The sequence below is a fragment of the Pelodiscus sinensis genome, chromosome 17, assembly GCF_049634645.1.
Source record: "Pelodiscus sinensis isolate JC-2024 chromosome 17, ASM4963464v1, whole genome shotgun sequence".
NCBI classification, from domain to species: Eukaryota; Metazoa; Chordata; order Testudines; family Trionychidae; genus Pelodiscus; species Pelodiscus sinensis.
Window position 1 is genome coordinate 3,517,634 of NC_134727.1, and position 27,949 is coordinate 3,545,582.

Sequence of the window (27,949 nt, forward strand, 5' to 3'; positions counted from 1 at the left end):
CTCTCAGTCCTAATAAGTCTGAATATCCCAGTAGGGAAAATAGTACAACTGCCTGGATATTCCCTCTACATTCTTTATCAGAGTGAGCAGAAGTCATCTGAAATGTGCACAGGAGACAGATATTTGTGGGGGAGCAGAAGTTTTGCATCATGCTTCTGCACTCCTTCCAAACATACTCACTTGCAACCAGCATGCAGAATTACCCCCTGCAGGGAATTCTGTGCCATTCTACCTGCGTGGGTGAGGTGTGGCTAATGGGATCATAGCTCCTTAGGACGCTGCTTTCGTGGAGGGAGAGGTAACCAGGAGAATAAAGTCAGAGGGAGAAGACAGCCTCTCGTAGGCTCAGAACCTCTTGTGTGTCCAGATCTGCAGGTTTTGTAGCTTGTACCCACTGCATTCATGACCTACCAGTCCTTGAGGAAGGCATTCTGGGAACTGCACAGCACTTCCTACACCCCTCCCTTCCAGTGGTAAAACTGTGTGATACAGTCCTACGATGTATCACAAAGAAGGCAGCATTTAGTGGGAGAGCCGAGAGACCCAGCTGCTGATGGAGGAACCGCTGTGGTGTATGGAAAACTCGTTATTTGTTCCCTCTTTTCTTTAGTAAATGTGTAGTATGTGCAGTGCATTACAGAATTCTAGTTCCTGCTGTTTCCCTTTAAAATATGTATGCAGCCTGGTTACCTGAAGTTATAATCACCTTCTCGAAGAATAAAGAACTTGAATGGAAGTCTAGCAAAGGCATAAACAGTGTTTTGTGAAACAACAAGGTAGATTTCATTGTCTCCTCTGCCTATGTTTATTTGCTCAGATATTGTTTTTCTTTTTTTACTACAGCCTCTATGCTCAGCTAATGGCTTCAAAGCATTTTCTCTGTAACACCTACATTATTTTCCTAACCTGCCGTGACTTTTAGTTTCACTTGTTTTCTGTATTTTCAAACTAGTAGGTACAAAATGTTCCACAAATAAGAGCAATTGGGCAACCCTTTAATCACGTTGCATGAAATGCTGGAGGGGGCTATCATTATTCTGCGTTAGTGACTTGGTTTTAAAAGTAAACTAAACCAGCAAAGAAGATCAGAGCGGGGGAAAGAGGTAGAACAACAAAAGCATTGAATGCATGGCATCGCCTAAGTTATGTACCAGTTCTGATTAGGGTCTGTCATGGACAAAGCTGGCCTAGAGAAGATTGTAGTTTGCTACTGATCCAGATGACCGTTCCCTCTGCTTCTGTTTTTCTGACCACAGCTTCTGATTTTGTACATTTGTACTGCAAGTATGTGCAGTGAGTTTTGGCAGTCAGATTGACCCTGTATAAACTTCAGTGTTACAATCAGTTTTTGTCAGTGAGGTGTTGAGCTCTTGCAGTATGTGGGGTTTCAAGTTTTTAGAACTGAGGATTTGACTGAGCTGCCTGTGTGGCCAGGTGCCAGAGGTTAAGGAGCCAGGCGCTCTGACCACGAATTCTCTCCCTCTTGTTGCTTGGCTGTAGTGGGAGATGGGACTGGCTGATTAGATGCAGAGCTTGCCTGGGATGAGGGCCCCCAAAGATCGTGACCCCAAGTAGTTGCTTGCTTTGATTGTGTCAAAGGCTGTTTCCTGCTTATGTTGATGAGAAGTAAGGAAGAAATAAGAAATGTCAAGGTCAGGGTTCAGAATCCACGTTGAAGCTAACAGGGCCCCGATTCTTTTGCCCTCTTGCTGTAGGATGGCGATTTGGGGACTCTATCTTGGTTTTGGGCCTAGAATTCCAAGGGATAGTTGGACAGCAGGGTCAGTAAAATTTGATGATCCTCTATTTAGATGGAAGCATCAATGGACAAAGGGTTGGCTACCACCCAAAAGAACCAGTCTGCCCAGGTGGGTAAGTAAGCAGTGTGTCGGCTGGTAGCAGTGAGCGGAAGGATGGTAGCTACAGGACAGAGAGACTAATTGACAGGAAAAGCCAGTTTCAGGTGGGCACCCTGGACACCTAGTGTACTCTGACCAAATTCTTCCTCCAGTAGTGTCGTTTGTACTGTCTCTTCAGCCGTTGCTTTTTTCCCCCATCGAGAGCTTCTGAGAGCTTTGTATTTCTGTGAGTGGGATTTGTTATACTGTATCCTGCCAGAGAAAAAAGAGTTACTGGCCTGAAATGATTGTTCTCACAGCCATTCCCCATCTGTCATCCCCAAGACGTTCAGTGCCTCGGCCATTATTGGGGCACATCGTAGTCACTTTTTACACCATACTAGCAGACTTACCTAGTGTTGCCCAAGTCCTTTAGGGCAGGGGGCTGGAGGTGTGGGGGTGCAGGAATCATAGCAGAGGCTTCGGAATGGGGGGGCAGTGCAGGAGTCTAGGGACAGGGGGATGTGATAGTGAGGGTTGGGGGATGAGGAAGGGCTCAGAGTGTGTGTGTGTGGGGGGGGGGGGGCGGGGTCCCATCCAGCATGGGCCTTTTCTCTCTATCCAGCCCTGCCTGGATACCAGGGCATTTTCTTTCTCCCCAGCTCCCCTGCCCTTCGTGCCAGGAGCATTTTCTCTCCCCCTACCTCCAGTGCCAAGAGCTGGGGTGGGGGGAAGGATTTGGGGTTTGGGGGCTACTTACTCAGGGTGCTGCTGGCAGGCGAGACGGCAGTGCCTTGGTGGGATGGCAGCCCCCAATGGACAGATGCACACAGACACACACTAAAATGGATACAGATGATCCAGCTTTCACTGAAAAGAAAACAATAGGAAACCCTAGGAGCTGCGTCGCATTTCATGATGGGACAACTTGCTTTACTGACTGCAAGATCCGTAACTCAGCATGCTGAGCTACTGGAGTCTCTGCTGGCCAGGCCCAGAAAAAAGGTGTGCTATAGAACACCTGCAAGTAAGTAATTCTCTGTCACACGCATTAAATCACAGTTATCTCCTTGTTTCTGGGAAATCTTATCTCCACTTCCCATCGCGTCTCGGCCCCTTGACACCTGACTACATGAAATCTGAATACATTTTAAAGCTAATTTGGTTCACCAGATTTCCATGCCATACGCCACTCTTCTTTTCTGCTGTATTTAATAAGTTTCCAGGGTACGTCAACCTTTTCCATAAGGCAGTCATCAAAGGAGTCCGTTTTCACATCTAAGCCCTCAGCCTTCAATCAGAAGTGTCTAGCTGTCCCTCTAGTGCATTTAATTTTTCACAGATTCACTGTTTTAGTATCTAATGAATTTAACATGGACGGCACAGAATAATCTTTTACAGCAGTCCTTTCCAGAGTCTCTTTTCCTGAGAGTGCTGAAAATAAAGGGGCAGGGACATGTAAGGGACTCCAATAGCAGTCAGATGGTGTTTGATGGACCATAGCAATAAACAAAATGTGGCTGAAAAAAACCCAATCCTGTTCACCAATGCTTATATTTTGTTCACTTTTCTTTGCAGTTGTTTCTACCTGTATGTATATTCTTTTTGGCACAGTTCAGTTAGGGGTGAAATTTAACCTGAATTTTGAATGTCCCAACTTCTATTAATCTGAAATCTCCATTCAGTAGTATTTAAAGTGTGCTTGTATTTTGGTCAACCCTGGAGCCTACTCCCAGAATGCACAGGCATGGCAGCAGTGGCTTGTCCCCCTCTAGCCTTGTCAACACTCTGATCGCCAGCTCATTTTACCTAGGCCACTATAGAGCCATCACATCCACACAGGAATTGTCCTATCAGATCATGTCAGTGGTCCCATCCACTCGAGTATCCTTTGACTAGATGCTGCAGAGGAAGGTATAAGAACCCTTATAATGGTAAATTGTACAGTTGAATACCTAACGAGTACGTTTCTTCCCAATCCCAAGCAGTTAGTGACACGTGTCTCATAGCGCCATTTCCAATTTCTGGTCTGGGATCGGTGTAACAAGCAGGAACCTGTGTTGTCCGCTTAGGTACAATTTAATTTCCCGCTGTTGTGTTTCTCACATTGCTTCCGAAAAAAACTGCATGATGATCGGTGTGGTTTTAGAGGTGTGTGAGTGTGAGTTATAGCAAGGAGAAATTCATGTATGTGGCTATTTCATAGTCTTGTGAATTTTGAATTAAAATGGTGCAGCTCTGTTTATTTAATACTATCTGAATCAGACTGGAAACTATACTGGCTCTGAAATTTTTCCTTCAAGAAATGCATTTTCTTCTTGAGTGCTTAATACTGAAATTGGTCTTAATTTCAGTTCAACTAGTGTGTGAAAACACAGTGAGCAATTATTAGTTCCCAAAGGAATAAAGACAGATGGAGCCAAAATGGAATTGGCTTTATGATTAATTGAATCCTTCAAGAGTCAAACTGAGTCAGAGCTTGATCCCATTCAATCAGTGTCATGAGAGAGATTATTCTAACCTGAATCTCCTCAAGGTAGAAGTTGGGAAAAAAAATGTAAAAAATACAGATGTCACTTTATAAAATTGGTCCAATTTACTGTCTCATATTCCAGCTTTTAAAATGGAATTGAGAGAAACAAAGTAACACAAAGTGTTTGTTTTAATATTGTTTAGCACAGAACCTTGAAAGTGCACACATGAAAGGTGTTGACAAATTGGTAAATATAGATAATAGTACATTGGGCAGATGCATGGTGACGTGTAGAAAATCAGGAGCTTATGTGTCCATTGCATATAAATGTAGGTTCGATTTTAATTTGAAGCTCAACAGATGTTTAGATTTGCAGACCCAAAATTAATCCCTAGGTCCAGAGCAGAGCGAGATGAATTAGTGGTTTTTGAGGGAACATTTATGAGACTCCAGAACACAGAACGGGAGGGGGAGACGAATGTGTAGCTGGCATGGGACTGAGCATCGTCAGATCAGGGTTCTGTTTTTCACCCAGCCATACATTACATATGACCTTGGAAAAGTCTCTTCATTTCCCTGTGCTTTCATTTACCATCTGTAAAATGAGGCTAATTCTGCTGTACTGCATAGAGGGTGACTACATTCAGAAGTATTTGCCAAGTGTGTTAAGATTCTCTGGGGAAGGTAGGGGGGCATGCAAAGCAATAGTATTGATTGTGATGTTCTTGTCTTGAGCATTTCCAGATTCGTTTTTTGAGTCCATAACAAAACACCTTTTAATGATCTTTCCTGTAAGGTAGGTTTTGTCTTGATTTACTAAAGTGAAATATGTAAGAAAGGAATACAACAAAACATTATAAGGAATTTTCTCTTCAGGATTTTAATACCCTGAGTCCCTGTAAAAACTGGCAAGAGCACATGTAAATGCTGCAACCTGGAATAGTTTGGTTGGCCACATATGGCATATTCTGTTCCACGCAATTTGACCAGCCCTTGGGAGAAAACCTCTCTGGAAATCCTCAGGAGCTGCACAGGTGGGGAGCATAATGAATAACCAGGGAGCTGTTTTGTAAAGGCTAGTTCAGTCCAATAGCTAAAATAGCTCCTTGGATCTTTGTGATGGAAGAAGGCAGAAGATCTACTAACAGCTGTAGCATGATCTAAGAGTGTTTAAATTCGAATTACCCACCTTTAGGGTTAACAGGTTCTCTGTCCCAAGATCAGGCCCAATATTCAGTTATACTGTGATTGGGAACCCTGATGTGCACAATTGCAATACTCACAATATAGAAACTCTTGTGTAGTTACAATATTTACAGTTTATTAATAAGGTTGGCATAGTCACAAACACCTCAATTTCATAAGACAGGGAATGTACACGTACATTCATATTTCCTTACCATATACTTACATCATTCCTTCTAGAACAATCTTAGGTGTTAGCCCATCATCTTTCTCATTACCTTCACCTTCCCCATCATCACCAGGGGCCATAGTTCTGACTCTTCCAAGGACGACATCTTCTCCTCCCTATTGCTGCTGGGCTGGGGTCCCACCTTTATACCAAGTGACACTGACGCTAACATGTTTTATGCATATTCAATAGGGGGTGTTTCTAATGCTGAAGTGTTCTTTTCCTATTGGTCAATGTATCATTGCTCTTAACTTATTATCAGTTTGTTGCCGTGGGCCTTTGTGGTTATCTATCGCAACCTGTCCCCTGATTGCTCAACTCAGCCTGAACCCATTTTTTTGGGACTTATATTTAGTAATACATCTGCTGAGTCTGAGGGTCTTGTTCCCACCATCCTGTGTGGGTGAGAGGTCCAGACCTAAGTTCCCCTTTTTCAGGCCCGGGACACCATAACTAAGTTATGACCGGTATCGGGGTGAGACTGTCTCTCAACCACGGAAGTCTGCAAACCTCAGCTCCTGCTGATCTTGCAAACAGCCTGTTGCAGCGTGGACAAAAGATAAAATATAACCCCATGTTACTTGATCTGGACTGTGAGTTTGTCTGTTCTCTCATTCAAGTGCAAGCCTCTCCTCTAATTGATTGTAATGCAGACATGGCACTCTTTGGAAAGTGCATTCAGAGGCTGGACCATCTTGTTATACTCTGGAGCAGGAGCCACTGCACTGCAGGGAAATCTGACTCACCATGCAGCCTAGGGCTGGGCTGTACCGTACCCAGGTGGGTTAATGGCAAAGCCCTCCCCCAAGGAGTTGAATGCTGCTGTTAGTATTAGCGGCCTTTACAAACTTGGGCAGACATAAGGCCTAGTGTATTACACCTGCACCAAGACATCAGTCAGGCTAACACAAAGGGCCTACGGGAATGCTGAGGGCAGCTTTTAGAAGATTTCTTGAATTAGAGTTTTTAACTATTACCAAATCTAAATTAACACAAACATATTATTAGCATGATAGGAAAGTAACTTGATAGGCTACGCAGTAGTAGACTGACCAGGCCATACAGCATCTCCTTCGGCCCCCTGGATCCTGCCCTCATCTGGTCCTGCCCCCGTGCAGGTAAATTACACCACATTTTGGGGGGGGGGGGGGGGAGAGGAGAGAAGAAGCAGGAGGAAGCTTTAACTTGCTAAATTGTTCCAGTTATGGTTAATAGAAGTTTTAACATTAATTTTAAAGGAGTAAAGATTTGGCCCAGAAGGTCAAATCCACTCCCCAGTGCAAGATGTTAAAGGTGACACTGCGGCATGGGCCTGGTCCGTATCTGAGACCACAGATACAGATGAACTGAGGACACAGCTCTCCAGGTGGTTCCTCCAACAAGAGGAGTAGTGTGACAGATAGACCAGCCAACCCACCCTGCACAGTGATGGGGTGAAGCTGTCATAGGGAATCCCCAATGCGTCTGCTGAGGCGTCACTACCCTCTGAGTAGGGGGCAGAGGAAGCTGGAATGAGGTTCCCCCCTGTAATGATGTGCTCTGAAAGTTGGTCCCGGTATCAAAGCAGGAGTAGCTTTCTGAATGTAAGAACTTGGTCAGCACCTTGCTTACTTGCACAAGTGACAAGGGGAGCTGGTATGAAGGGCCAGCATTGGCAAATTAGTGAGGAGTCGAACAAACCTGCTGAACATCAAGGCTAGTGCCACACAAAATGCACGTTCGCTAGTTCTGACAAGTGAAATTTGGTTTCCATTATTCATGGTGCCCTGTAGCGCAGCAGCCAAGGTGCTGTTGTGCATTTTGTAAATCTAAGGAAGGCTCCGTAACGTGAGCCCCTTCAGCAGGATTCTGCCATGAAATCTTTGCTGAGGAATGATAGGAGGCTACTTGTGGGTTTTCTTGCCCCCCTCTGGGAATTACTAGGTTTGTAGATGAGTAGACTGCAGATTAGTGACGCAGGAATTAGCAAGGTTCTATTGTTAAATTACAGACTAACGAATTTAAGACATCTAGGTCAGCGTTTTTCAAGTTTCATTGTGCTGGGACCCCTTCCATTAACAAAAATTACCGCACAACCCCAAGAGTGAGGCGTGAAGCCTGAGCCCTGAAGCCCAAGGCTGAACCCCTTCTATCCCGGCTCCAGCAAGGCCTTGGCAACTCCCTTAAAATAGGGTTGCAATCCACTTTGGGGTCCTGACCCCACAGTTTGAAAACTGCTGATCTGGTTAGCTTAACTAGAACCAGTATAAATTTTGTTTTTGTCTATACCAGGGCTAAACACACAGCCCATTTGTTTGCGGCCTGCGGTTGGGAGCCAAAAACAAAAAAGTAGTCAGTATAAGGATCTTCTGTTGATATGCGTTGTATTAGTTAAATTTCTGGACTGTCATTGTTCATTAAGGGTGTGTCTAGACTACAGGGTTTGTTAACAAAAGTGGACTTTTGTCGACAAAACTATACCTGCATCTACACTACCGCCGAGTTCTGTCGACGGTGGTAAACCTCATTCGATGAGGAATAACGCTTTTTGTCGACAGAGTTATATCGAAAGAAGGCGCTATTGCATCCACACTTGGCTTTTTCAAAAGAGAGTGTCTAGACTCTGTCGAAAAAGTGGCTTGCTTTGTTGACAGAACTGGCTGTAGTCAAGACGCTGTTTTTCGACAGAGGCTTTGTCGACAGTGTCTGTTGACAAAGCCTCTGTTGACAAAAGCCTGTAGTCTAGACGTACCCTAAAAGTGCTGTCATATGGGTGGAAATTGGGTAAATATTGTATTTATTAATATCAGCAGAACTGACTTAAATGGGGCCTGCGTGTTGTGTAGTCTTGCCTTAATCTTTGTATTTGTGCCCATCAGTGTGAAAACAATTTGCATATATATTTGCATGTATATGCAACCACACTTAAGTGGCGGCCCTCAGTATGTGCTGTGAGTATCATTGTGGCCCCCGGGGTTTCCAAAGTTGAGTAGCCCTGGTCTAAACTTTGGTAACTCTGAAAGGACTCAATCAAGATTTCTTTGGAGTGTGTATGTTCTAAAATGATTCAGGATTTAATATATCACCATCAAGAAAACAGTGTGTCATTATTTGGGCCATGCACATTCTCTTAGGGCCAGTTAGTATGTGCCACACTCATTCTGGTCACAGAAGGAGCATTAGTCTAGCACTACATATTTGCTTACAGAACCTTAGTGGTGAACTGATATGATTGGCAGAGGGGTAAGACAGCAATAGGTGAACAGGGAGAGTGAAGGACAGAGAAATTGGCATTTTACCAAGTGTGGAGTCTGGGTAATTGCTGTCATACTCTATAGATGGAGGTGGGATTTTATCCATTTAAACGTTTTAATATTTTTAATGCTTTTAGGGCAACTTAAAGTGCAGTCCTGCTCTGCAGAGTGACCCTAAAAGCGCTGTTGTTGCATCCCAAATTTGTCTGCCTCCGGATCAAACGAGTTGAGATTAATAACAAAACAGGTTTATTGCTGGCAGCCCTGCAAAAATTCTATTTTGATTCTGAGAGTCCGGCTGGCTTGTTCCTCCTTCTGCCTCACCCCAGCACTGATGGTACTGTACGTAGGGCAGCGAGTGCCTCAGGGGCTCTTGGCAGAGCTCTAACTGGTTGGAATTCAGTGACTTGCTTGGGATGATACACATCTGCACTCTGGGGCTGTGCAGGTGTCGCTATAGCCAGTGGCCCTCAATCAATTTATTTTTGTGGGCTACATCCAATACTGCCTGTATGACCCTGCGGGTATCACATGGGCCACAAATAGCCCACTGGCTGCAAGTTACGAACCACTCGTCTGTGCACATGCTCCCTGCAGAGACAGGAGGGGTTTTCAGTCACTGCAGTAAATCCACGCTCTCAAGAGGTGATGGGTAGGTTAACAAAAGAATTCCGCCATCAACTTAGTGGTGTCTACCCCAGGTTTTAGGTCATCTTAACTGTGTCTCTCAGGGTGTGAATTTTTCGTGCTCTTGAGCAGTGTAGCTACATCAGTGTAAGTTTTAGACCTCTCTAATGTAAACATATTCACAGACTCCAATTCCCTCTCTCCGCACTGGGTTGGCTCTGCAAGGCTAGGATTGATAAAAAGCAAAAAAGCTTATTTACGATGCTATGTATCTGAGTAAAATACAGTTTGGGAGCAGATCTGCTCTAAAAGAAGGTGCCAACTGCGAAGTCTCTGCAAGCGGCATAGAAACATTTACAAGACCCCATAATATGGGGTAGATAAGCCTTTTGTCTGACCTAATATGCAGAGCCTTGTGCAGATACAAAATTTATGATTCCTAGTCTTGCAGAGCCAACCCAGCTCAGAGAGAGGGAATCTGCAAAAATGATCTAGAGCTATTCACAGATTTGCAGAGTTTCAGAAATAAAATTGGTCTCCATATCCACAGCAATGAGCTGATTTGCAGGGCTCTACCACTATGGCCAGTCTTCTATGCTGATTTTTTACATTATTTTTGCGAGTGGAACTGCAGTTTAAACTAATTCAACAAAATTAGTTCCACTTTTAAAGACCTTTTTAAGCTTGAAATGTGACTGAAATGTGGCTCAAATCTTGCCCCTTTTGCACCCACCAAGAGCTATAGTGCTAAGCCCTGTCCCTCTAGCAGAGCTCATACAGAGTGGTGGGAGCAGCCCTCTCACTAGGAGAGCGCTCATGGAGCAACGTGGGGACTGCAGGATGGAGAACCATGATGCTAATTACACCCAGTTCTTTCTCTTGTGTGCATTTTTGGCCTATAATATGATTATACCATTAGGCCGTATTCTGCAGCCTCGTACTAGTTCTACATCTCACTCCTACCCTGCGGGATGTATTCATTAGTTCATTGCTCTGCCTCCTCATAACAGTCTGTGGTTGATTGAAAAGTGGAGGCTTTGTATAAAGAGAGACCGCTAATCTACTCACGTTTGATAAATGTTTTGTTCTCTTTAGGAAGCATTTATTCTTCTGTGCATATTTCCCAACCTCCACTATGCTCTTGAACCTGGCACAGACCAGAAAGTAGATAGGATCAAACTAAAAATAATAGCAATGGTTGGCTTCAGTAAGCAATTTGAACCCATTATTCCTAACTGCGGCCACATAAATCACTGCTTCTAGAGGCAATCCAGCATTTGCAGCATCCCCTCGCTGAAAAGCACTGAAATGTAATAACCATGGCAACAGTTACTGAAGGCAGGTCACAGGAAGGGACAGAGCTGTGCTTTACAGACAATAATGGACCCAACTTGACTAGCAAATGATATTGTAACATGACAACAAGATACTCCGTGCTGAGATGAGCCAATCAACCAGCTAGGATTCCTGGTCCCATTGCAAAATGGAGCCAAATTCGATGACGACGATTTTATTACTTACTGTTCAATAAAAATGATGGTGTTAGAAAACAACCTGTTAAGTTTTTAAAGAGAATAAAATGATAGTGGCCACAAAAATACCTTTCAACTATGAAAGAAGCAGCTGAGATGGATGTCCAGGAGAAGTACATCACCACCTTGCCCATTTCAGATATAATGGTGGCATCCCCAAACACGGGTCATGTCTGAATGCAGACCCGCCCCCCGTGATGGAGCACCAGGAGAAAGCCACCTCCTCTCTTGCCCTAAGCCTCAGCTGTTGGTTGGGCCCATTAATATTTCTGTGTAAGGTGAGAGGGTCCCAGAACTCGGGCTGCAGCCCACGCCCGAACACCTGTACCGCAATGAAACAGCCCCTTAGCTAAAGCTCTGGTCACCAATGGGCATCTAATGGCAGTCCAGAGGTGTGACTGGTGCCTCATTGCTGTTGGTAGTCAGGCTAGCTCAGGTATATCTACTAGTGCTGTGGTCGCACCTCTGATTGCAGTGTACACCGATCCTTCCAACACAGAGAGCGCTCTGCAAATCAGCAGATACCTGTGGAGGTGGAGGCCGATATCCACAGCTCATTTTTGCAGAATACGAATTTTGTATCGGTGCAAGGCTCTAAATACAGACATTTTGGGGCATAGAATCTGCCTGTTTTTATGTTTGGAAAGGGCAAGGTACATTACATTGTGAGTGCTACTAAAAATTAGTAGTAGTAATATTAACAGCAGCAATTTGGGACAATTTGGACAGTGAGGTATTTCTTACCCATCTATTGCTATGTTGTCTGGGACGCTACTGCTAGCAACACTACTCTTGTGAATAGTGACATGACATCCAGAACTAGGGATCTCAACGTGTAGTCGACTATCAGTTAATCTTGTCGACTACTCACATCTCCCCCCCCCCCCCCCCGCTGCCTCTGAATTAGAGGCTGCGAGGGGGTGGTGACCATGAGAAACTGGCTTTAAGCAGCGTGCCCCCTGTTCCTGCTTCCTACGGGGGGAGGGGCGAGGCAGGAGCTGGTGCTGGGGGGAGCTGGCAGAGCAGAGGGCAGTGGTGGCTGCTGCAGAACAGCCTCTGTCTGGGGGGTTTGAGTTCCCTGTGGACAGGCTGCTCTGCATTCCACGGAGCAGCCTTTGTCTGTGGCAAGTCTGGGCCCACCGTGGGCAGAGGCTGCTGCCATCCCATTCTGCTGCCTCTGTTTCATGCAGGCAGCCAGTCCACGAAGGGAGCTAATTTTTAAACTGGCTCCCCTCGTGGATCGGCTCAGCCTGCTACCCTGCCCTTGGTGGCAGGGGGTGCCCCGGTATTGGGGCCAGGAGCGCAGTGGCTGCTAGGCCTGCCCCTGGGGGAATATAGAATAGTCTTGTAATTATAATATTTTGTGCAGTTACACGACTATTCAATTACACTATATCTAACATCCCTACTTAGAATCCTGATTTTTAAGACTCATCCAAACAGCACCCTCTACCCCCATGTGTAACTGGTGGAGAGGGATGACTCAAAGGGCAGAATCAACTGCCTACACCTTGTGCAGTACCAGGATTCCCCACGAACTGACCTGGATGGTCTGTGTTTTGTGTACTCTAAGCCACCTAGCCGGTGGAGTCAGTCCCAGTGACTGTCGTGGACTTCTGAATAGCTGGGGTAATGTTGAAAACATTAGCCTTTGTTCTTTCACTGAGAACATAAGAGTGAGAGAGATTCAATCAGAAAGTCAAACAACTCTGAACTGGTGAGCTGATAAATTCTAGCCACTTTCTTTCTTAACTTTATTATTTAGACTGTAAAATGTCTGGAGTAGGGACAGACCATCCCAAGGCCATGAAATGAACTTCCAAAGGGTCTCAGGGTCATCAGAAACCTTACCAGCTTCTGCTCTAAGTTCAAGGTTCATTTCTTTGACCTTGTCCTCTCTAAGATAAGCAAGGGAAGTAGGTGTCTAGAACAAATTCCCCTCTTCCAAACAAACCTGGTACAGAGAATGAGAACAAGTACATGACAGATGTGGGTCACGTTGCTTAAGACTGGAAAGTGCTCAGAACCTATAGAGCAAAGAATTGTCTCACTATGTTGTCACAAAGTACATAGAACTATGGGGCCCTGATCTGGTTTGAAGCCTGTAGGTATGACAGTAGTTAAAAAAAATTAATAAACTTTTGATCTGATTCCACGCTTGGCTTATTTTAGGGCTTTTATACTGAATAAAACTGAGTAAAAATATCAGAGTCAAAATTGGTCCAAAAGGCAGGTATGGAAGTCTTTTGGATACTGCTTTTAACCTGAAAACCTTTATAGATTTGGGCCCTGCCTGCCTCCAAAGCTGCTTTGCCCATGTTGACTAGCACAGGGTTCAAAGAAGAACCAGATAGGTTCATCAAAGGCTGGTAGCCAGAGTGGGCAGGGCTGATGTCCTTAGCTTCTGTTTGCCTGAGGCTGGAAATGGGCAAAGGGGCGTGGGTCACTTCTAGGGATGCCAGATGACTGAATCAAAAATACCAACACCCCCCCCCCCCCCCCCAAAAAAAAATAGGGAAAAAATTCTGTTAAGAGAAAAAAAGGGTGGGGGAGACCAAAGTTGTAGAGCAAAAAAAAAAAAAAAAAAAAAAAAAAAACTCCACGACTTATTAAGCAAAAATAATAATAATTAAAAAACCAGCATTGCCCCTTTCAGAGTGAGTGCAGTCAGAATAGGGATAGGAACAGGGGAGAAGTTGAACCCTAAGGCCCAGGGAAGGCATTGCTTCCCCTTGGTCCTTAGGCTTTCTGCCGGTGGCCATTTTGTGTTCTTGTTCAAGCCAGAACTTAGCTTCCCTGCGGAACCAGGTAAGCATGGGGTCCAAGGGTTGGGGGTGGGTGGGGGCTGGGCCCAGGCGCTAGAGTTGCCAGGTGTCCAGTATTTTCGCCTCCTGGCTGGGGAAAAACCCTGGAAAATACTGGACATTTTAGGTGTCCGGTATTTTCAGGATTTCTTTCACCGGACAGGAAACGAAAATACCGGACTGTCCGGGTCAATACCAGACACCTGGCACCCCTAGTCACTTCTGTTATGGTTCATCCTGTAGCATAGGACAGTAGGGTTGTTTTGTTTTTCCCTGGCAACCCTATGACACACTCAGCAACTGGGCCCAGCCCCCAGGCTCCTGCCCCCCGGACCTCCTGCTTACCTGGGTCCGCAGGGAAGCTCCCTTCTGGCTCGACCAAGAAAATAAGATGGTCGCCAGCAAAAAACCTAAAGACCTGAGCAAGGGGAAGCAATGCCTTCCCTGGGTCTTAGTGCTCAACCTGTACTCTTCCTATCCTAGCCAGACTCTGCATGCAATTAAAGGGACCATGCTGTTTTATTTTATTTTATTTTGCTCAATAACTCTTGGGGTCCTTCCCCCCCCCCCCCCTTGCTCAACAACTTTGGTTCCCCCCTTTCCCCCCCGAATGTTTTTCCCTGGTGGTTTTTACTTGGGGGGGGGGGGGGGGGGGAGGGAGGTGTTCAGTATTTTTGTTGAAACCATCTGTCAACCCTATAGGACGGTGCGAGTGGCTGAGCTGGCATGACCTATATTTGTACTGGAGAGGGGTTGGTGCGAGGGCATTCTTTGAGAGTGCCCTACCTCACTGATACATCCTCCTCTGGTCCATTGGCATCTTACCATGTAGAGCACAAATGTGTGGCCTGTTTGTTTATACAGGTGTTGGCCTCAGATTGGGAAGGTCTTGAGTTTCTTTTTTGGGGTTGCAGATTTTAGTCCTTTAATTGACTTGACAGTCATTTAATTGTTTGACCCTTAATATTCCATTCAGTAGGTGTTATTTAAATAACATATTTTTATGTTCCCAAGAAAAGAGCAAAAACACCTTAATGTTAGCCAGGGGAAAAAATAAAACAGTGTAGCAAACAGGAAGACTCGTATTGGTTTACAAGAAAGAAGTTGTAAATACTGCACCTCTGTTAACTAACAATGCACAGTTAAGTACAGGCAGTCCCCGACTTACGCAGATCCGACTTACGTCGGATCCGCACTTACGAACGGGGCTTTCTCGCCCAGGAGCTCACAGGCAGCGGTCAGCCACCTCGACCTCTGGGGCGAGAAAAGCTGCTCCCGGTGCCCCTGGTCTGCTGGGGACCGTCTCCAGCAAACCAGGGGCATCGGGAGCAAAGCCGCAGCCCCGTCGGGTTTGCTCGCGGTGCCCCTTGTCTGCGGTGGACCGTGTCCAGCAAACCAGGGGCACCGGGAGCAAAGTGGTCCGGCGCCAGAGCAAAGCCTCAGAGGCGAGGTACCCCCCGCTGCCGCTTTGCTCCCTGTGTCCCTGGTCTGCTGGGAGGGGGGGGGGGGACGCAGCTAGTGTGCCCCCCCCAGCAGACCAGGCTTTTGTTGTGGACCCTGGGGCAGAGCAGCTGGGGCACTGCCGGTTGGTCCCGCAGCGCCGCTCTGGGCACTACTGGACCAACCCGGCAGCACCCCAGCTGCTCTGCCCCAGGCGTCCTGATTCAGCCACTGCTGGTCAGTTTCAGCAGCGGCTGAATCAGGACTCCTGGGGCAGAGCAGCTGGGGTGCTGCTGGGTTGGTCCAGTAGCGCCGAGGAGCGGTGCTACTGGAGCAACCCAGCAGCACCCCAGCTGCTCTGCCCCAGATGTCCCCAAGTCAGCCGTTGCTGAAACTGACCAGCGCTGACTACAGGAAGCCCGAGGCACAGTTGCTCTGCCCCGGGCTTCCTGGAATCAGCTGCTGATCAGTTTCAGCAGCAGCTGACTTGGGGTTCTTAAGTTGAATCTGTATGTAAGTCAGAACTGGCGGTCAGTTTCAGCAGCGGCTGAATCTGTTCCGACTTACATACAGATTCAACTTAAGAACAAACCTACAGTCCCTATCTTGTACGTAACCCGGGGACTGCCTGTATCTCTAGAAGAGCCTGAAATTATGTAACCCTTTTTGAGCCCGTCAGTGTAGTGTCTAAAGAAAGGAGCACTAAAGAGTTGGGATGTGGTTTTCATTTCTCTCTTCCTTTGACTTCAGCTGAAGTTCTGAGCGGTTGGCACCTCTGCAAATCAGCCCCTCTTCCTTTTTGACCCAAATTGGATCTTGATTTTAAGTGAGATGAATTTTCTTCTTCTGATAATTCTGTGCATCTGAAGTGATTACAGCTCCACATGAGTGCTCTTTTCAGCACATTTCTGAATGCCTTTGCTTCCTGTTTCAAAGATTCCTTCAAGTCTTGTGATGCTGAAGGGAAAAATCTCCTAGTTAGTAGAAACTGCCACTTCTTCCCCCTGAGATAGGGACTAAAACTTGTATTTTTAGAAAACAAACACAGGGAATCGATCCAAAACCTTTTGTTCACAAGAGGAAGCCAGCTTGGGCAGCATCCTAACCATCAGGAGTCAAAGCCAGTGAGCTGTGTGGTTTGGAGACAGGAGGGTAGGAAATGGAGGGTTAATGACGAATTTTTGTGTTGGTTTTAATCTCTCTAAAAATAGACACCACCCTCTTTTTCAAATTGGCATCATGTCATACTTGATTCATTTCCTCTCCCAAACTCAGCTCCTTCTTGAATATTCCTCCGTGCTCTTCAGGAGTCTTTGCCTGTCTTCGTTATGGTGCTTGTATCATAATAACTTCTTAAAACTCACCAAATAGAGGGCCAGATCCGGAGAGGTGCTGTAGTATCAGCAACTCTTTGATTTCTCACTTCTGGGAACTATGACTGCTCCTTAGTTTTCATGATGAGAATAGTAACTAGCATCCTAGTCCAGCTGTGATAGCACACTGTGTACCAGAATTGTGAAGACTGTGTTACCGTGTTAATTATAAGATAGTGGTTTTCAGCCTATGGTCTGGGGGTCCACAGGCTAAGATTTTCAAAAGGATTCACGCCTACATTTGAAATATTTTAGGGATCTACAAACGAAAAAAAATTGAAAATCACTTTTGTAAGACTAAAAGATCACTTCTGGAATTTTGCTGATGTGGAGCTCTGCCCAGTAGGTTTCCTTGGAGACTCCTAAGACAGGCTAGCTGAAGAAAATGCAGAGAAAAAAATTCTCTCTGTTGTCTTTCTCCAGGAGCCCAAGACAAACCCTACGGTAGGAACCAGAGCCTCTTCCTTTCTTATCCAACCTCCAGATTGAGTTGAAAAAGATCTATCTCTTGCTGAAGGAAAATGCAGGAATAGAGGATTCACGGTCAAAGTCAATTGAGACCGCATGCCACCCAACCCGTACGGTCTAAAGCATTCCCCAGGTCCCCCCCAAACCCGTCCTTTCCAGACATGTGGAAGACTCTCCAAATTCCTGCTAGTGTGGGAGAAATCCACCTCTGATAAAAGGACTCTGGAGATTATCCAAAAGGGATATGCACAGGGCTAACACAGTTCTGAAGGATCCTCTTTGTTCATCTTAGGTTCTTCACATGCTTGCCCGAAGTCTGAAAATGGACAAACACCTCCTCCAGAAAGAGAGTGGACAGTGGGATCCCGTTTCTGTCTCCAGTGAGCTGAGTGTGATACTTTTTAGTGACCATAAACAGTGGGGGCAAACGGTGCACTGATAATGCAGTGACCAGCATTTGTCTGCTGCATGTTCGGCGTGCAAGAGTGCATTAGTGACCCATTTCCTTCTGCGGGGGACTTCGTCACTCCAGGCCACAGACCTGCTTTGTGATCGTGCTAAACAGTTTCAGAAATATATTAATGATTTATCCGCTGCTAATTTTTAAAATAGTTCAGGGACTGAAAGTGATTCTCTGCCAGCACAGTGTTGTCTCATGGGCCTCTGAGAATCACACGGTTGGCAGACTTCTGCTGCCTGAGGCGTATTTGCCAGCTCGGAAGATGGCAGGTTTTTTTTAGCAGTGTAGCAGTTGGTATGGTGCCATTGATAAGAAATGTGTGTACCAAAAGGATAATGATCTTATAGCACCTTTCATCCTAAAATTCCTATAGCTCTTCACAAACCTAACGGGTTCATATGCAAACTGTACAGAGCAATTGCTGTCTTCATTGCTGACTCTCAAGACATGCTGTGATGAAATTTAGCTGTTATTTTAGTGTGCAGAGTAATGCTATCAGCAGGTCACAGAAATCGAAGGATCTCTTGTGGTTGAAGCAAGAAGTGATTTAGGGAGATAACACACTTAGAATTTGCCTGGTTATGTTCTGTTGTGACTCTGGGGTTAGCACCATGCTCTGAAGAACACCACAATATCTTGAATCCTCAAAAGTACCCTGGGCCTTGGTTTCATGTCACATCAAAAGTAGCCTGGGCCTTGGTTTCATGTCACATACTGATAGCATCTTGTCATCTGACATTCAGTACCAACTCAATGGGAAGTGATCCTGGCCTTCAACGTCCTGCCATAGCTTAGTTTGCCCTGGCTTCTTTTTCCCTCGTTCCATCTCTTCTCCTCCACCCTTGCCAGTGTTGTACATTTCTCTCATGTTTCTGTGCCTTCTTCCATACCACTCTTCTGCATTACATCCCCATCTTGAAGGCCTCCACAAGACGTCTACTCTTTCACATTCTTTCTGAATACTTACCTCTGCTGTGAGGCCTCCAAGTAACTGGCAGTCTGATTATTGCTAGCGTGTTGGTACTTCGGATAATCTATATGCTTCGTGCACGCACCCAGATTCACTGTTTTACTAAAACCTACTATCTGACTATGGCCGTTTACTGCCTTGAGCATGTGGCTTGTATGTGATACCCACTTTTTTTGAGTGCTGGTCTCTGTGTACTGCAGCACACGCATGCGCCTAAGGAAGGAAGACTTTTGGTGGTAGTGTCAGTCCAGGTGTGCCTGCTCCCGGCTGCAGCTCCGAATTGAGGGTGTAACAGGTGGTGTGCACCAGCTGCCTCTTCAGTTCCTTTCTGCCACTGCATGATCTGAGAGGGAACCCCTTGGGAGAGGAGGGGCACGGAGTTTCTGTAAATATTGTAAATAGTTCTTAGTTCCAGGTAGCTAGAGTTACTGTGCTGCCTATCCCCAAGCTTCCCCATCAGTGACGACCGTCAAAGGTTGCCTCTATTTCCTTGGAGAAGTTTGTCCTTTCAAGGTGCATTGCTTGCCAGCCCTCCCTCTGCTGAACCCACCAAGCATGTGAGTATCAGCTTCAGAAATGTCCTACAGATCGTGCTGTGAGGCATCATCCTGACGTGAGCTAAGCAGAACTGGGCCGAACACCCCTAAAATAGTTAAGAGGTGCCACGAAGTGTGCCTCCTCGCATGGTGACCTTTGATTCAGGGGGTAGCGGGGAGAGTCTCGATCTGCTGCTCCTCATAAAGACAGGAGAATAAGAAACATTCTCATCAAGAAAGAGGGATTCCCCCCTCCAGGGGCTGGCAGACTCGCTGGGCTCCAGGGCAAGGTGGGGCCTTGATCAGAAGGGGCAGGGCTGGGGCAGCCAGCCCTCAGCCCTGCCTGGAGTGTGCTGCACTGCCCCCTCCAGCCCCCGGAGCTGCCTGGGGCATGTCACTCCAGCAGTGATTGAAAGTGCATGGGGCTCCTAGTAGCAGCAGCTGGGAGACCCAGACCCTGCGACAACTGGCCCTATTGGTCCTCCCTGTTGGCGGGCCTGTTCCCCTCTAGAAAGAGAAGTTCTTTGAGATCTGTGGCCCAATATGTATCCTACTACCTGCCCTCCTTCCTCTATGCTTTTGATCCTTCAAACAGCATCTCAGCAGAGAGGGGACTGGAGAGGCCGGTGGTCTGCACCATCCTTTATATCCTTGGTTAAGAGCATGAGGAGAAGGGCATAGGCACAAACCACCTGACCCTGCTGGCAAAAATGCGTCCAGTCTTGGGTACATAGAGCGCACGTCTACTGCAGTGTAATCCTCATGGGGCCATACAGCTCAAAGGACTCCAGTTACTGTAAAAGATAAGCAGCTTTGCTCTTCTATATCCTTTTGTGTTTGTCTTTGAGGGTGTGTTTGCACTAGGGCAGTGGTCCCCAACGCGGTGCCTGCGGGCGCCATGGCGCCCGCTGGGGCATTTGTAGGCGCCCGCCGACAACCAGGCTGGCCCCGCCCCCGGCGCACTGGAGGCGCCGGCCCCAGGCGCGTGACACTCACTGGTGCCTGGTGCGCGGCGCTCGGGCGGCCCCAGCCCCGGGGCACATGCGGGCGCGCGGCGCTGGTGCCGGCCCCAAGCACGCAGCTCGGGCGGCGGCGCCAGCCCCGGGCCCACGGCACAAGGGGCTCGGGCGGCCCCGGCCCTGGCGTGCCCCAGGACGTGCGGCCCCGCCCCCGGGCGCCCGGTGTGAGTGTGGCCCCGCCCCCGGGAGCCCGTAAAGTTTGGGGACCACTGCACTAGGGTGTAACTTCCATCTTGAGAAGATATACCTGGTAAACTAGCTCACTAGAAACAGAGGTGTAGCTGCAATGGTGGGAGATGCTAGCCACCTGAGTATGGACCTTGGTGTCCGCACATCATGGGAGTGGTCAGGTTTCCCGCAGTCCTGTAAAATTTTCTTACAGCCACCAATCCTGGCTCTCAATGTTCTGTGCTGTTATCTAGCTCGCTAAGCAGTGGAAGTGCTGGTAATGCTGCTAAGCGTAAGCGTCTTTATCTTTTATCTACTTATTTCCTTGTGCCAATACAGTAAAACTGTGTAAGAACAGTGGCCCTTTGTTATGAAGAGAGCTGATGAGCCTTGGCTAGGCGTAGCTTTATACAAGGTGTATCTGTATAGTCGTACATTATTAAGCAGCATTGCAAGCGCTGTTCTGGTTATTCATCTTGGCAAAATAAAAAGAGACCCACTCACTGTTGCAACATGGATCTCCTGTGGTTGGGCAAATTCCCTGCTTTGGCACTCTGAAATAGACAGGGTCAACCTGTATCTTGAGCATACTAGCTCAGTTAAAGCTAGTCCAAGTTCATCTCCAGCTCCATAACCTCAGGGTGTGGCAGTCAGAGGTGTGACTGTTGCTTCACTTTGTAGCTACTCAGGCTAGCTCAGGTCCACTGCGGTCACACCTCGGGTTGCAGTGTGCATAGACCCTTCGAATACAGACATTTGGGGCATAGAGTCTGCCTGCTTTGATGTCTGGGAAGTGCAAGGTACATTGCGGGCGCTACCAAAAATAAATAGTCCTATTCACTTCGACCCAAATTCTGCAGTTAAGTGCTTCTTACCCATTTGTAACTACAGAAAAGATACTGCTGTGCGGGTTAGATCACTGATGCTGGCACCGTTACTCTTGGGAATAGGGGCATGAATTTTTTCAGTCCCAGCAATCAGAACCCTGATTTTAAGGCTCATCCAATGAACGTGTCGTGCCAACACCTCTACCCAATAGGTAAATGGCTGAAAGGGCAGAATCCATTGCCCAGACCTTCTGCAGCACCAGCATTCCCTTGGCGGATTCCCCACAACCTGCCCTGGGTGGGCTGTGTGCTTAGGCCAGCACAGCTCCAGGTGCTGCGGCTCTACGCAGGCTCGTTGCTTTTGGGGAAAAGGCTTCTGCTAACTCTTGCCTACCTAGACTCCAGGGTGGGGTTATCGTTTGCCTGGAAGCATTGCTGTCTGGCACAGATGGGGGTGGAAATCGTCCTCCTACGCACTTGCTCTAAGCTATTGCAAATGGTTTTTGTGTTAACTCCATTTCCACCAGCTGAGGATTTTCTACAACATTCTCTGTTGGGACTGAAATTGCCCCGCGTGGGCTCTCCAGGGTGTTTATTTGCTTTTGTAATAGAGCAACATGCTGGTTTTCAGTTAGCATCATCCCAAGGGAGGTCCGGGGCCACCCTCCTGCTTGGCCCCACCTCACCCCTTCGCCAAGCCCCGCTCCTGCTCCACCCTCGCCCTGCCTCTTCCCGCCCCCCGTACACCCATTCCTTCAAAGCCCTTCCACTCAGCTACGTGACCTGAGGGATTAGCAGGGGCCTGGCATGGGGCAGCAACAGGGGCGGGCCCCCTCACACACTGCGGTGTCAGAAGCTGTGGTGAGCCAAACCACCCAGCAGCCTGCTCCACCCGCCACCATCTCCCAGCTGGGTCGCTCCACTTCGCTCGGTGGCAGAAAGCAGAGGGCCTGGCCCAGCTTGCTCTGCTCCAACAAGCCACACTGCTTGGGAAGCAGAGCAGGCTGGGGCCAGGACGCTCCACTTCCTGCTGCCACGGTCGAGTGGAGCGACCCAGCTGGGAGATGGCGGTGGAGCAGGCACTGGGTCACTCGGCTTGCTGTGGTGAGGGCGGGGTGGGGAGAAGACCCAACCCCTGCTGCCAGCCCCAGGTAATTGCCCTGCAGCTAGTCTATATGGGGATCGTCCTGTGGTTACAAGAAAAGAAATCTCATCGTTTCCAGTTTTTAAAGATTCGAATCGTGTTTTTAAATACAGGGAGAACAGCAACCATTTCAAACTCAGGTTCGCTCTGGATAGTTTAAAATGATTGCCACTGATTGAAACAAATGCTTAACTGTTTGAAACTTGTGTGCTAGGTACGGTCAACAGAATATTAGCTTGTGACTAGAGCCTTCCTCTAATATTTGTAGGTGCTATCTAGCACATCCAGGAACAAAATCAGTGGTGCATGATAGAACAGCGGAATGCAAAGAGAGTTCAGAACCAGCTGGCAGGGTTAAAATGGGCCACTGCATTTTGGAGACACCGCTGGAAAAGTGAGAAGTGGCACGCGTGTTCTCTTGCCATGTTGCGTTTGTCACAACGCAGCCAATCGCTGTGAATTCTGTTTGACTTTCCAAAGAGAGAGACTCAAGCAGAGATTTCATTTTATTAGCACTTGTATTAAAAAGACAGTCCAACAAGCAATCAAACAAATGGGCAGAATGACAAATAAAAAGGTCTCAGCCCTAGGCTAGCTTTTTAACATCTCTAAGAGTATTAGCATTCCCTTAATCCTTATGTAGTCATTGACTGTCACAGAAGAATATTAGGCAAAGTACTAGAATTCAAGCACTCTACACTAAAGCTTAATTCCTCCTACAGTACATACAACCAGCCATCTTTTTACACTGTATTATGGTGACTCATTTTGAAAGTAAATAAATCTATCCAAACCAAAGCGGGTGGATCCTTGGATGGCTGGTGCTACTTTATACCACGCTGTAGGCTGTAAAATCTGCTTAACTGCCTCAGAGGCAGCAGAAGTGGGATTCTGCAGGGGCCCGGAGCCAGTGAAGTGACTTACATGCCACTGTCACGCTGCCTGCAGTTAAGAAAAGGGAATGGGATTAAAGGGAAGAGGGTCTGTTCCTGGCAGCTCCGATCCCATGATGTTCCTAAGCTGTTTTCAGGCCTTGCTGCCATTAAAGGGCAGTTTAACTCAGCACAATCTCCAGGATGCTTTAGCTCAGTGCAGGGCAGATGGGGGCATGCACAGAGCAGCACCAGGATTAGGACAGTGCCAGGAAGAAAGCTGACTTGGAACACTTGTGCTCCGTGTTTGCAAATTCTCCACGCAAAAAGATTAGCCTGAGGCTGCGGTGAGGTCTGCCATGAACCTGGAGACATTCCCGATGCTGGCATGCTGCATGCAGAGTGCGTTTACTGAGAATGAGCTGTGCAGCAAGCGAGGACGAGCACGAGCATAGAGGGAAACACGTAGCGTACGTCTCACTGCAACAAGACCCGCAGCATAGCTGTGGCTGGCTCGGTCAGCTGAGTCAGCTTGGTTCGGGAGGCTAAAAAAATTGTACTGTAGCCATTTGGTCTTGGTCTGGAGCCTGGGTTCTGGGACTCCCCCTCTTGTGAGGTCTGAGCCAGAATGTCTACACTGGACTTCCTAGCCCCGCAGCCTGAGCCTGCGTCGCTTGACCAGGGCTAGTCACAGGTCTTTTAGTGCCGTATAGGCGCTCAGCAAGACTCTCCTAGGCACGAGCGGGAGAGGGAAGATTGGCCCAAGGACAGGTGAGGGACCAAGAATTCCTGACTTCCAGTTGTGGGTCTGACACGGACCCCTTTCATGTGAGGGGCAAGATGCTTAATCCGGCTGCTTTCAGGGTCTCCCTCTCTGGAATGGGAGAAATCCTCCTTTGCCTGCTTGCCTCGTGTTGAGAGGATTCGTTTTTTATAGGAGGGAATCCCCCCCCCCCCTTGCACTGTATGGGGTATACGAGGCTCCAGAGGAGGCCAGGTGTCTAGGGAAGTAGCTGGAGGAGTGCACCCTGTGTGCACTGCCGGGCTGTGCTCTGTGCCCATCATGACACTGCACCATAATGGGACACTAGTCTTGTAGGAGTATTACTGTTAGGGTCACAATTTTGGAGAGAGGCCAACAAAATGATTAGGGGTTTTTGCTCCAACCTCACCTGAACTAATGAATCCTGCCTGTGTGCAATGGACAGGCAAGCGGGTGTTTGCATAATACATACATGTGATGAATCCAATCTCATCTTTAGGCAGGGAGGTGCATTTGATCTATGGCAGAATAGCCACCCTTTTGAAGTGCATATTGAATATTTGATAAGCATGGCACATACAGACTTAAGGTGGATTTATAGCTTTACATAAAGCATCATTTTTGGTGATTTGTTTGTAAGGGAGTTTGTCCTTCTGCAGGACCAGGGAGTGCTTGTTCATATCTCTCCAGCAAGAGCTGCATTTAATCACTGTTGTGCTAAAAAGAGCTAACACCGTTTCTGTGATCATTGTAGATGGGGCGTGAGTCATCTAGTCCATTCTCTTAAATCATAGCAGGTTGGCAAAACACTCCAGAAAAGACTGTAGGGAACAATTCCTCACTGTCGGGGACAGATAAATTGGTCTAACATTTACAGTAGTATTTTTTTATCATTTCTTCTGCATGCTGCCCCTCTCTGTGTATTCACTTGATAGTACAATGCTTATAGGTCCTGCAGATGCAAAGAATCTTTGTTTTTAATCATCACAGCAAGGAGCAGCAAACCAAAAATGCAGCTAGAGAGTATACATTAGCAATCGCACTTTCAAAGGTGCTGGGCAGCACTCATCCGCCTCCACTCAAGTCGATGGAAGCTGCAAGTGCTCACACCTTTGAAAATTAGTGCGCCAGGTCATTTAGGGTATGAGTATAGTAGGGCAAAGATGCAAATCCTGGAGACAAAAAGGGGAAGACTCTCAGGTATATTAGTAGGAGTTGAAGTGTTTGCCAAGATGTTGGATTGCTTGTCTGTGATTGGTTTGTCACCACTGTAATTTTTGTGACCATTATCGTATTTTTTTGTCTGCAGACATAGATGCAGTTTGACAGTTCACTGCTTGCAGGCATTTAGCAGGACAGTCTGGAATGGTTGGTTTTATTTACATCACATAAGATTTTACCACCCTGATTTGATGTTAATATTTTAATCTGCTTTGGGATGGGGTGGGCAGGAACACCTTTTGCTGTTTAGCTACAAATCTTTCTTCCTGCAGGTGCTATTTGGCTCTTGATGTCAGATCTAAGTTAGTGCTGCGTTGGCTCTCTTGTGCACTCGTTTGTTAGTGGGTTCTGAATGCCGCTGCAGGATCTTCCTGGTGTTTCTGGCAGGTGACAGATTCATTGTTCCATATTTGTATTTAATTATTTATTTTTACAGCTCTTCGTATAAATCTAATTATTCATCTCTTGTGGCACATTATGGCGCTGCAGTTTTTCTCATCCTGTAATATTCGCCATCTTGACTTTTCCCTCTTGGATGTACATTAATTGCACCTTTCTCTCAGCAGGCTGGAAGCTGTACACCAGACTTGGTATGGTTGCTGGCCCACAGAAGGGCCATGAGAAGTGACTCTGCTTCACAGGCCCAGACTTACTCATGGTTTAAGAGCCCGTGATTAGTTACTAGATGTACGAGAGATACCGGCCCTACAAGCATCTTTGGTGGAGGAAACATCACTCTGCCCTTGCTTGGTTGCTGTTTGGATATTTAGCTATTAAAAATTAGGAATTAGCTTAATCCAAGCTCCAGATATGAACACTGAACTTGAGGGTAGTGAGCTCTATTGCACAGGAGTGAGTTCCTCTGTAGCTATCTACATCGGGGATGCTGCCTCTACGGCAAGCTGGCCTTTCTGTTGGATAGGTCAACTTCTTGTATAGCAGGCTCTGGCGGTGGGAAAGGCTTCCGGGTACATTTAATTCAAGATCCTGACACCATCGACACTCGCCCATCCCAGGACAATGTGGTGTTCTTTCCTGTATTTCCTAGTGCTTTTATTGTTTTTTTTTATAATTGTCTCGAGTGATGGAAATTCTCCTACTTCAGGTCAGTGGCTTTCAACCGAGTCTGATCTGTCTGGTTTCACTTCACTTAAAAACGACTTACTTACAAAATCAGACATAAAAATACAAAAGGGTTACAGCTCACTATTGCTGAAAAACCGGTTACTTTCTTATTTTATCATGTAATAAAATCAATTGGAATATAAATATTGCACTTGCATGTCAGTATATGATATATAAAGCAGTATAAACAAGTCGTAAGAAATTTTAGTTTGTACTGACTTGTAATGCTACTTATGTTGTCTGTAAAATTAGGCAAATATTTAGATGAGTTGATGTACCCCCGGAAGACCTGTGTGTACCCCTAACGGTACATGTATCCCTGGTTGAGCACCAGTGCCCTAGAAGACTTTTCCACAGTCAAAGGGCCAAATGAAATCCTTGGGGACATGCACAGTTCCCAGTTAAGTCTGTGGGAGGTAGGAATGTACGTTTGAGGGCAAAACTTGTCCCAGCATATATCAGTGTCATGAGAGGTGTGTGGCTTTGGATGGCTGAGAATGCTGCGGACAGAGGTAATGTATGCTGGGGAGGTTTTCCCCAAGGATCACCTTGATATGAGGTGGGCATGTTGCAAGACTTGTTGTAAAAAGCTGACTTATCCCTTGTTGTTTCTCTGACGTGGATTGATATCAGCAGTGTAATCTGAGATTCCTCTGGGTTTTTGCCAGTCCAGCCTCATGCCATTTGTCCATTTATAGTGTGTACTATGCCTCCATGGTGAAATTGCCTTCTGTGTAACATTAGCCCATCAAAAGCACAGTCATTTCCTCTGCTCAAACTTATTTTTCTCAGTTTCTTTCTCCTAGCAACAAGTACTCAATAACTTAATTGCTCATTTCAAACCATACTTACATCTATGTAATCCTTATGTCACATTGAGACGTGCTGCTCCTCTCAGGAGCACTGCTGCTCCCCTGCTAGTGCTATCAGTTGCATGGCTTGCTAGAAAGCGGGAAGGCAGTATTGTATTGATGTGGAGATTTTATCTTTCTTCTAGACATTTTTTATGTCTCTCCTATAGTCTGTCCTTTTGATCATCTAACATCTCTCTTATGCTTCATATCTTTCATATGAAATTGTTGTATTTTGTTGCCTATCGAAGCCTCGTATTCCTTTTGTCAGGATTTCCCCTTTTCCTCTTTATTGTATTTTGATTAGCAGAGCTACATAGGGTTCCATTTTATTAGGCAGTGTTTAATCTTCTGAGTTGTAGCTCACAAGACTTTTGTGTTTATGATAAACTTGGATTCCATGACATGCTCAGAGAATAGGCTTTTGTAGGCCAGTGCTTCAGTGCTGACCTTGTGGTGGGTCCTTGGTGTGCGTGTCCTTCACGACACTCCATGCCAGATATGATTAGCAAGAGTTGGCCGTGTCTGTATTTATTTACTTAAAGAACCAGCTCTATTACAATTGCCAAATGCTTTTCTTCTGTGTATGAGGCACCTGCTTTCCTTTTTGATACCTAATCCTAAAGTACTTTAAAGCCATGTGGCATATTTCTTTAAAAGGGATTGACTAACGCCTGGGTTTAGCTAGGGTTCTGTGGTCAGTCACATCACAGGATGATACGTTCTGAGATTGCACACAGAGATGAAGTCTGACGGGCGACAGACATTGCAGGACCTAAATGCAAGAAGGA

The 27,949-nt window shown here is 46.6% G+C and overlaps 1 protein-coding gene and 1 long non-coding RNA gene across 8 annotated transcripts in view; one reads left to right on the forward strand and one right to left on the reverse strand.

The window, feature by feature from the left end:
• The window catches only part of SIL1 (SIL1 nucleotide exchange factor), a 183,711-nt gene that overhangs the window by 130,048 nt on the left and 25,714 nt on the right, over positions 1–27,949 (forward strand). The gene's annotated exons all lie outside the window — the stretch shown is intronic.
• Positions 1,852–10,733, reverse strand: LOC112544591 (uncharacterized). Of its 2 annotated transcripts, none has more exons than XR_003087936.2 (3): positions 10,654–10,733; positions 2,599–2,708; positions 1,852–2,111 (listed from the first exon to the last, which is right to left on the reverse strand). It is a non-coding gene; the product is annotated as an uncharacterized LOC112544591 (long non-coding RNA). The 2 variants fall into 2 exon arrangements; XR_012896294.1 differs by lacking the exon at positions 10,654–10,733 and adding an exon at positions 5,723–5,971.